At 39.7% G+C, this 10,435-nt stretch overlaps 1 long non-coding RNA gene across 1 annotated transcript; it reads right to left on the bottom strand.

Annotated features, from left to right (window-relative positions):
• Positions 1 to 440: 440 nt before the first annotated feature.
• On the bottom strand, positions 441 to 8,548 carry LOC9270722 (uncharacterized). Its single transcript, XR_010741750.1, has 6 exons — positions 8,114 to 8,548; positions 4,298 to 7,072; positions 1,826 to 1,914; positions 1,540 to 1,732; positions 1,097 to 1,152; positions 441 to 897 (listed from the first exon to the last, which is right to left on the bottom strand). It is a non-coding gene; the product is annotated as an uncharacterized lncRNA (long non-coding RNA).
• Positions 8,549 to 10,435: the final 1,887 nt, after the last annotated feature.

The following is a 10,435-nucleotide window of genomic DNA, read 5'->3' as shown; positions in this document are numbered from 1 at the left end:
ATACCTTACCTTAGTGATCACTGTCTTATTTGCTTGCTTAATGGTAGGTAGAAATTAGATGGGAAAAAAATGGATGTATTGTCAACAAGTGTATTTTGGATTGGAAATATGGATGTATTGTCATGTATTGTCCTGTGTATGTACTGTGGTGACCTATATGAATGAAAGAGTATGTTTCAGAAGAAAGTATGTGTATGTGCAGTGCTGAACAATATGAATGAAAGTGTATGTTTGAGAAGAAAGTAGTGAATTGTTACAATAATAGAACCATAAAATTTGCAGATTCCTGGGAAAAATTGTCAGATTCCTGTATAGAATCAGTGCCATGCAGACAATTGTCCATCACAAATTTTCAGCAAAGAGATCATTGGTGCATTCCATAATTTCAGTTTACAGCACAGAAATCTTTACAAAAGAAGAGAGCACATGAGTACAGTAAATTTTCAGCAAAAGAGATCATTGATGCATTCCATAATTTCAGTTTTCAGGCTCAACATATGCATACAACAGTACAGACATACATGAGCAACATTACTGGTTCATAGCAGCCTTACTAGCAAAATACTTAAGAGATGGGGCAGGCTACATTGTCACTGCAAATAGGTTACTACAAGTTCACAGGCACACATGCATTACAAGTTCATCACAGCCATTGGCAATTAGCAAAATACTTAGAAAGGAGGCAGCTGGCATTACAGTCGAAGATAGGTAGATAGGCTCCTAACTACTCTAGTTGGTGGTGCACTTGAGGATGCTAGGTCTTTCCTCTTCTGGGGAGTCTTCTTATTTTTTGGTGTCTTTTTTTTCCTAGGTGTTTTTTTCTTCTTTGGTGCAGAGCAGCTTGCTTCACTTGTTGACACTCCTGGATCATTTCCTTGCCTGCACACTTGTCTCTTCCTACAAAAAAGTGAGAATTTTTAGACTATATGGCAAGCATACAAGCCTGAATCTTAGTGACTACAACATAGCACAATATATCAGGAGTGTAACTAACAATAATTATCAAGTTGGGTTTTTTTATCAAGTTGGAGTTAAAGAACACAAACCGCTTGCACAAAGACTAATTAAGAATGGAAGCACAATGACAGCAATATACCGTTTTTGGGGGGTGCAGTGGCTGCTCATATCATCTGCATCTGCAGGTTCATAAACCTTCAGGACAACCAATAGCTCTATTCAATTGTTTCATAAACCACAACCAGTTGTCATCAGTTTCCAAATCAAAAATTGCATATGATACATAAAACAGCCAGTTGTGACCATCTACAGAGGTGGCTGAAGCTAACTGTCTAGTGTATTTTCCAGTCAACTTAGTTGAGTCTACACCCACATATGGCCTACACCCTTGCAAAAAGCCATCTATACATGGTTTTAGAGCTACAAACAAACGCTTGAAGCACATTTTATTTCCTAACTTCTCCAATTCAATTTCAACTATACTACCTGGACACTTCCTCTCAATTTCAGCCTTCCAATTGAAAAGCAACTGAAAATTTTCCTCATATTTACCATGTATCTGTTCTAGTGCTAACTTCATACCTGATCATGCCTTTGAATACTTCAACTTGATCTCATACTGTTATTGCAGCTTCCCCCTTGCATCCTTAGCACCCTTCTTTGGATTGTTCTTCAACCAATCACCAAGCCTATCAGCAACCCAGCCCTGTGTAGCCATCTTGCCCTCTCTTAGTTTGGTAGATGCACATTTGTGTTCAAAGGGAAGAACTGTAATCTGCATGACATGACATGGTGATAAAAAGTTACTAAAACTAACACTACTTTCAGGAGATGAAAAAATAAATTAACTAAAATAATACATTTATACCTTAATTGTTTTCTTATCATGGATTAGGGAAGCACTTATTCTCCATGGACAGCCTTCAGCGCGACAGGTTGCAATGAATCTTGTTTTATCTGTCTTCAAATCAGCAAACTCAAAACCTTTCTTAATTGCATAATGCCTAACTGCTTTTCTAAAAGATATCATGTCAGGGAATAGAGCATTCTTCACTATATTTGGATTCTCTGGATCATGCAACACTCTAACAACCTGAGGGTCTTCATCAGTGACTTCTACCTCAGGAGCTTCAACCCCTGTGGCAGCAGTCTGAAAGGATTGACCACCAACCCCTATGGCAGCAGGCTGAGAGGATTGGCCACCAAACCCTGTGGTAGCAGGCTGAGAGGATTGGCCAGAGGTGTCAGGTGGCTGAGTAGGTTTTGGAGGCAGATACAACTGCTCATCATTAACACCAACATATTCTTCCTCATTATCAAACATGTCAGGCTTTCTAACATCTGCTTCCACTGTTGTAGGCTGTGCAGAACCTCCAACATTAATAGCAGCTTGTCCAGAACCATCATTGTGGCAAGGGTTCTCAGGTGGGATGATAGCAATGGGCTCATGCACACAACACACAGAAGCAACATCCATGCCTTCCTCAAGAACTGCTACAAGTAGGTGGAAACTGGCCTCGGTTGCATACATCTCGAAAATATCTGGAAAATCAGTGTCCCCTATGAGCCTAACATCCTCACCCAAATTTTTGTTAAAACACCACACTGAGGGAGACTGGTTCGAGCCCCACTTAAACTCAACCCTCAAACTTTCCATTAGGAAATCAAATGAAAAACTCTCTGAATCGATTACCCAATGCCCAGTGCCTCCTTTACTTATGATTTTCCTACCATCAGCATCTACTGTCGCATAGGGTTGCACCCTAACATCGACTGAAAACCAATGCCTACCAATGAATGACAAAACAATAACTCAAATCGCACATACAAAGTTCAAATCGAAACTCAAATCGCAATTTTATCTGCATAAAGAGTTCATGGGGGAAGGTACTCACGGTTTGGAAGCAACCCGTACAAGGGATTCGCCCAAATACATTGCCAACGCGGTGGGGGATGCAGGCGTAGGCCCCTGTGCACTCATCCTCCCATCGGCGAAGGTCCTCCCCTTCGGCCGTCGTAGCCTCCGCTGCCGGCCTGCTCCACCGCCGCCCTGCTCCGCCGCCTTCGCCTGCGCCGCCGCCCTGCTCCGACACAGAAGCCTGCGCCGCCGCCCTCCATCGCCTGCGACGCCGCCCTCCGTCGCCGTAGCCTGCACCGCCGCCCTGCTCCGCCGCCTTCCGCCGCCGTCGATTGCGCCGGCGCCGTTGCCTGCGCCGCCTCCAAGAAGCTAGGGTTTCAGCGTGGGGAACGAATGGTGACCGGGCTGTTCGAGCCAGACCGGAGCTGGTCTAAGCACACGTGAACACGAGGGCAGAAACGTCCATACGAAAATACGGTACCCTAAAACGGTGGCAAAGCGCGCGCAAGGCGTACATTGTGGCATGGTTCCAATTTGACGAAATAGTAGTGGCATGCACCCGGATTCCAGAATAGGTGTGGCATTTTTTTGATTTTCCACAATTCGCGTGGCATGGATCCAATTAACCCTTTTTTAATCCAAAGTTGGTTGATCATTTTTTTTACTGATGGTGGAGACTCAACTTCCCTAAACATCCTATAATCCCTATATTCCCACCTAGTCTATCCTACAAGCCATAATACCCTAGCCACTGCCTCCATCAACCACTCCTGCACTGCCTTGGACTACCTCACCAGCATTGAAGCTACTCCAGGAACCGGTGAAACTCTTTCCTGTTGCCACCTATTGTGTAAGAGACACATTTGATGCCAAAGTTGCCTACATTCTCCTGCATAATGCCTCCACCACCACCCTTCCACTATGTCTGCCATCTATCCATCTCAGGTTACTACTAGATCTGCCAAGTCGACCATATTGACACCCAACAGTAATCATCACCATCCACCACATGGCCACACCCACCCACCCTACTTTCTAGCTGAGGTGGCTACGGTGAAGGCCAACTCTTACCTGGTAAAGTTGTGTCCTAACTAATTGTCATCGATGGGGATGCATCAAGTGAAAGGTTGGACATAGCCATTCAAGGTGTCAAATTCGACCGATCCCCTTCCCTCCGACCCCCCCCCCTTTCCCTCTAAAGAAAATAATAGACTCTGATATAGATCTTGTGTACATGACACAAATCAGATATGCAATAGGTTGAAGTGATATTAGATATGGGAAATACACATTACCCTTTGGATTACCCTAGATCCATACATTTGATAGCTTATGCTTAAAACACTTCCAAGAAAGCATGTGGTAATTTTCCTCCTTTAAAATGAGGTAATGTGTATCTAGTAGAAAATGTAAAGCGTATAAGTGTGTGAATTTAGTAGTGTTTACCAAAATCATCAAAATTAAAAGAATTGCAATTAAAACCTTTTGTAGCACATAATTTCCATAGATATCCATCACCAATTCAATAGCATCAGGCATGATTTCTTCAAAGACCATGAATTTCTCTTCAGGTGTCGCATTTTGAAGCTTTTGTTGTATAAAGCGGCTCCCACACTAATCAATGCTAAAAAAGAAAATAGAAAAGAATAGCAAAATTTAACCATCGGGAAAAGTCTTGCATGCATGTGAATGCTTAGGAGGGTCTCGGCTGCAATCAAAGAGGACAAACCTGCATTGAAATAGATAGCGTTGTATGTGAAAAAGCCGATAATTCCCTTTGCTTAAACCACTAAACTTCCTTTGGAATAGCAGGGCATTTAGCTCCTTATTGTCCAACCTTTTGAGATAATCTCTGTGAGGGAAATCCACATAAGATCTTCTGAAACCTAATGTATCATTCTGATGAGCAAACCTTGGTGTACCATAGCATTGTGTTGGATACCTCTTGGCAATGGCATTTTCCTTTCCATATCAATACCGAAGCACCAATGCAACATATTCAAGACATGGGATGGAATAGGAGTAGGATGATAAAATGAAAGGAAGCATGCTTCTTGATCCCTTACTATTTCATTGAATTCCTTAGCTTTGTTCATCCTGATAGGAGTCTCAACATTGCTATGTAGCGCCTGTGCTTCAGATGCAACGATTTTCTTATGATGTCTCTCAAGGTGTCTATATTGTTTCCTCTGAGGTTGTTGTTAAGCAGTCAACATGTTCGAATTTGTAGCTTCATCTAGTCCATTTCTTGAACACATTGAGAACTCCATTCTTCAGAATCAAAGTATACTTGGCAGCTTTGTCTAGTGGCTTTAGATAGAGCATCTATGTCATAGGATTCCATTGCATGTGCTTCCATTCTCAGAGGCAAGGTGTAATTAGTATTGAATCCACTTGGTTCGTACATTGGAGAAAAACCAATACCCTGGTTATTAGGATCCTTATAGCCTAAACAATAACCCCTGGACATGGAAGAAAGATGATTTACTGACAAAGGACTGGGTACTGTCACAGAAGGGAAAGGAGGACCTATTATGGTAGATTGCTCAACTTGTTTTTCTACCCTGGTTAAACATCTCATTGCATCACTATTAAGTTGTAAGAATTCAGAGCATTTCTGGTGTAGAAAAGATGATATCCTTGGCAACTCAGGGTTCATGCCAAAATAGTGAGATGCAACATTTTCATGAAAACCAATTTGTCCATGAAGATTTTTATGTTTTAAATCATCTTTTCCTATCATTGTCCCACCCTGCAAGTTGATCTTTGGCAATGCACCAGAAATAACATCATTACTAGTTATGTGAGATGAGGATGGCTTGAACAGCTCCATCTAGAAATCACCAACAGATCTAATCCATAGGCTGCGGTTGTAGCTCCCATGTAGGGATATGTTTGATGGTTGTGTTGTAACCTGAGGAGCAAGTTGTCTGCAAACTGGTGACCAAAAGGTGAGTTTGTTTCTGCAACATTAGCATGCAGGAATGGTTGTGATGGTTGCCTTGCAGCCTGAAGAGCATACTAAATTTGTATATTGTTAGCTGAAGTCTGCTGATCCAAAGAGTAGTAGATTTCTAAAACATCAGCATGCACCATACCACTCATGGTGGGAGATTGGTTCCTTGCATTCCTGGCGGAAACAACAGTGTTGTGAGGCACGGACATTCTAGGGTTGTTATCCGCAACATTGTCAAATCCCTGAAGACTAGGAAAATTGTCCGCCAAATAAAAATTTTCTTGAGAGCATGGTTCTTTAACATAGAGTGTCATTGATGTTGATACATCTTTGATGATTGGTTGCGGTGAAGGTTGGATGCAATGTAACCTTGAATGGTACTCAGGATGTTCTAGCAACTGGTTCAACTTATTTGGGTGTAGTGAAGATAAACTGTAACTAGTACCATGTAAGACGGTAAATACAGGTTGGTACGGCTTTAACAAAAAGAGTGTTCACCATATTTTTCCCATCCTGCACTTTTTGTGGAACCCCTGTTGCAGTTAAATCGCCATCAGCATCATCCATATTCAGTCCTGAGCCAATTTCAAACCTCTGATAACCATCAATTTGCTTCTGAAGCTTCAGTTGGTTGTATTCATTATTTTCTTTAGCACTATTGGTTGATAAGTTCATCCCTGATGAAGTGCTAGAGATGCTACTAATATTGACTCCTTCAAAAAAAAAGATGGGGCATTGAATTTATCATGAGGATTACCGAGCCCAGTCAATTCATAAGGGTTCTTGCTCCCATACAAAGCTATATGTGATGGTTCTTCTACAATATCACAAGCAATTTGCATTTCTTGACCTGAATTTCGAATATATTTGACTTCTCCTGATGAGCTCACAATGTGTTGGGAAGATGAACTGTAATAACTAACACCTTGAGAAAAAGGACACACAGGGTTGTATGGATGAGCAGAAAGATCATTCACCATAAGTTGCTCAATCTGCTTTCCTGATTTGGCTAATGGACTCTTTTCACCTGATAAAACTCCAATAGCATCTTTGTTCAGTTCTAACCTAGATTCAGCGTTTCCATCAGCACTTATTTGTCTATGAAGCTTCAGATGGTTGGATCCAATGGCATCAGAGTTATGATTATAGAATCTTTCAGATGAGGATGGCTTGGCCAATATATATTGTGAATCCTGTAGTCCAAACATTTGACCAGAAATGCAGCTTCCATAAACAGCTTTGGATGGTTGCTCTTTTAGAGTCCCACAAGCAGGTTGGATCTCTGCTTTAGATTGGATATCCTGAGAAAAGTGCATGTCAGTCAATAGGTACCTTTTCATCTAAAGTAGATGTGCGTTCATCTCAGACATCCTGAGTAGGAAGGAGAAATGTTTTAATAGAAATGGATTGATGTAATTCTTTGCATAGATGACATGCAAAATATCAATGTTAAATAATCCCATAATCCAAATGGTTATTTTAATATATTGCACATTATTGTACTCTTGATTGCGGTAGAGATGCTGGAGTAGTTGCCATATTATGAAACAATGCATTGTATGAATATCATTTGATTAGATAGTAGATGAAAAAACTAGAATTAATATTTCTCACAAAAGGAAGAAATCCTAACGTTTTCATTAGTTGAACACAAGAACATTGTATAAATCAAGTCAGACAAACATATTAAGAAAGGTAAACAATACTATGACCATAATTTTCCCCTCTTGATAGAGATAAGGATATCTGGCACAACAAGAATAAGTAATAAATGTTTTGAATGGTCACAAGGTAATATGTTATTGGTGTATCTTCAAAATGTTATCTAGCAGGAATACAAATATGATGAATATAATTGAATAGCAATACTGTCAATGAAAATAATTGTTGATCATAGTGTAACAGACTCATAAGAAAAGAAATCAAATAAGGGGAAGTAGTTGTTATAATAATGAAAACAACAATAAATTAGCAACAAATCCTAGTACCATAACAGAAAAATAAGGATCTACTCCCTCCGGTTTCATTTTAATTGACGTTTTGGACAATAACACGGTCTACAAAATATATCTTTGATCTTATTTTTCTACTATAATATATATAATAAATAAATCTATATATGTTGTTCTAATTCCTTTAAACTAAATATTTTTAAAGTTATTGATGGTCAAAGTTATAAAAGTTTGACCTCAATCTTATCTTAAACGTCAATTAATATGGAACCGGAGGGATTATGTTCTCTAGCAAAGCTATATTTTCTTATATATCAGAGCCGGTATCTTTGCTAGTTACTAATTACTTGTCTCAAGACAATTTACAAGGATTGAGTAATCATCAGTCACCTGATATGTTGTTAAATCACAGACATCAAGGATTTTTTGTGATTCATGCAACAAATATAACACCTAGCCTTTCTCTCTCCTCCTGATCTCCGCAAAAACCACCCCACCGCCACTACTCCTTTCCACGATAAGACCTTGCCACGCCAGCACCACGAAGACACCGTCAAGATCCACCGGCCAAGCCCTCTCCACCACCTCCAACCTCCATCTCCCCCACTACTTCTACTGCTGTTGTCTCACTGCCATCCTCAACTTTGGTAGGAATCCCCTATCCTACCACTCCTACCTCACCTTTAGCTGCTCCGGTTACTAGATCAGCCACTGCCACCCCCTCCTGACGGCAAAAATGAGCCTCCCCACCACTAGCCCACAACCCTCTTTCTCTCCCGCGGTGGGGCGGCGGCCATAGCCTGGCCACCGCCCCACCGCTAGGCTTTCAGTCTAGAAGGAGATATGCTTCCTATTAAATAAAATACTTTGGAGGTTTGGACTTAGTACTACTTGATAGGAAAATGAGGGCAAAAAAAGTCATTTCGCATATCAAAAGAGGTGGACATGGACAGCTGGTATAGTCGTGAACAATCATGGTTTTCGCCTTTTGGGAACTTTTTGTGTGTCCAGCTTCCAATCCATCTGTATCCTATTTCTAAAGTGAAATGTAAATTGATGACAGTGCAAACTTATCTTTGACAAGGGCAATTTATCCTTTATTGCCTTCATGAAGGGCAATTTATCCTTTGTTGCAGTGCCCAGTGTCTTACCAATACAAACAACAGCAAACCACTATAGACATATCAAACCACTATAGACATGTTTTAATAGGTATTACTAGTTGATATACAAAATTAGATAAAACACCTTTGGAAACACAAATATATGATGAAATATATTAAGAAAGTTCTTATTTATGATATGAAATATTTAGTTAGTCATACTAATTATCACAACACTTTGGAATGATAAATTGGTTAGAGCCTTTCCTGTGGCAGACCACACAAAACAATTCCATCTATGCACCCACAAAGCAAGTACTCAATAGTATGTAATTAAATAGAATAAAAGGCACGTAAATAAGGGAACTGGGACCGAAAAGGAACAAACCATATGGTTTCCAGTTGCGGTAGCCAGAGGAGACGATTGGGAGTGGTCCACCCCATCCTCCTTTCCAGTGATGTCTGTCGACAGTGGTATGAGACCGGTGGGCTATGGCACGTAACCAATGCCACCCCCGCGCACAGCGCGCTTAGCAACTAAGTCCAACCTCTATCCCCTTTTGGCTCTGGCAATTTTTTCTGGGCCCATTTTGGACCAAAGTGTAATCACAAAGCAAGGCCCAAAGGCTTAGTAGCATTTTAAATATCTGGTGGAATTTTCATTTAGATACTTTGACGATTTATTGGGCTCTTGTGCCACTGCTCGATAGCCAAGAATCCTTAGATCTGGATCTCTTGGATAAATTAATTTATTCCTATTTTAGAGAAAATATAAAAGTATAAAACACTATAATTTAATTTAAAACCAAGTGTGCCAAACATGGCCTAAATGGTCCACAAATTGCACCAGATATTCCCATTCAAAAAGTGGTCAATGCATCCAGTACATTCTATTATTATGAACAATTGTATTTAAAAAATATAGACATATTATACTATACCCTGGGTATGTTATAGGTAAAACACACATGCAATGTTAGAAATTTTTTTACTGAGAGTGAAATCCTCACAAATTCCCCAATTAAGACGATTAGTAAAATTTGTACTATCATGTATTTGAAAACATATAACATATAGTAAAAAAGAACTATGTGAAGGACGTATTTTAGTTATTACGCTTACCCGATACGTTTTAGTGCGCCCCTTAATAAATATTTTTTTAATTTAAAGTACATATTTAATATATACACTCAATGTTAGTAATTTTTTTTACTGAGAGTGAAATCATCACAAATTCCCCTATTAAGCCTATTAGTAAAATTTGTGCTATCATGTATTTGAAAACATATAACATATAGTAAAAAAGTACTATGTGAAGGACGTGTTTTAGTTATTACGCTTTCTCGGTGCATTTTAGTGCATCCCTTAATAAATATTTTTTAAAATTTAAAGTACATATTTAATATACGGGTCCAAAAAAGAAAATAAATGAATTGAAGTAAAAAAATGAAGTACATGCCATACATAACATACATGTGACAACAGTCAAATATGCAACGCTGAAAAAAGGATAAAACTAGCACACATTAATTCATTCCAGTAGGAGTACATTACCTAGCTATAGCTGGCTACCTGACCACCTGTTTAATCGCATAGGTGATTAAAAAAC

This window comes from Oryza sativa, chromosome 5, assembly GCF_034140825.1.
Source record: "Oryza sativa Japonica Group chromosome 5, ASM3414082v1".
Lineage (NCBI taxonomy): Eukaryota > Viridiplantae > Streptophyta > Magnoliopsida > Poales > Poaceae > Oryza > Oryza sativa.
Note: the sequence above shows the minus strand (reverse complement) of the source record. Positions and strands in the feature narration are given on the sequence as shown.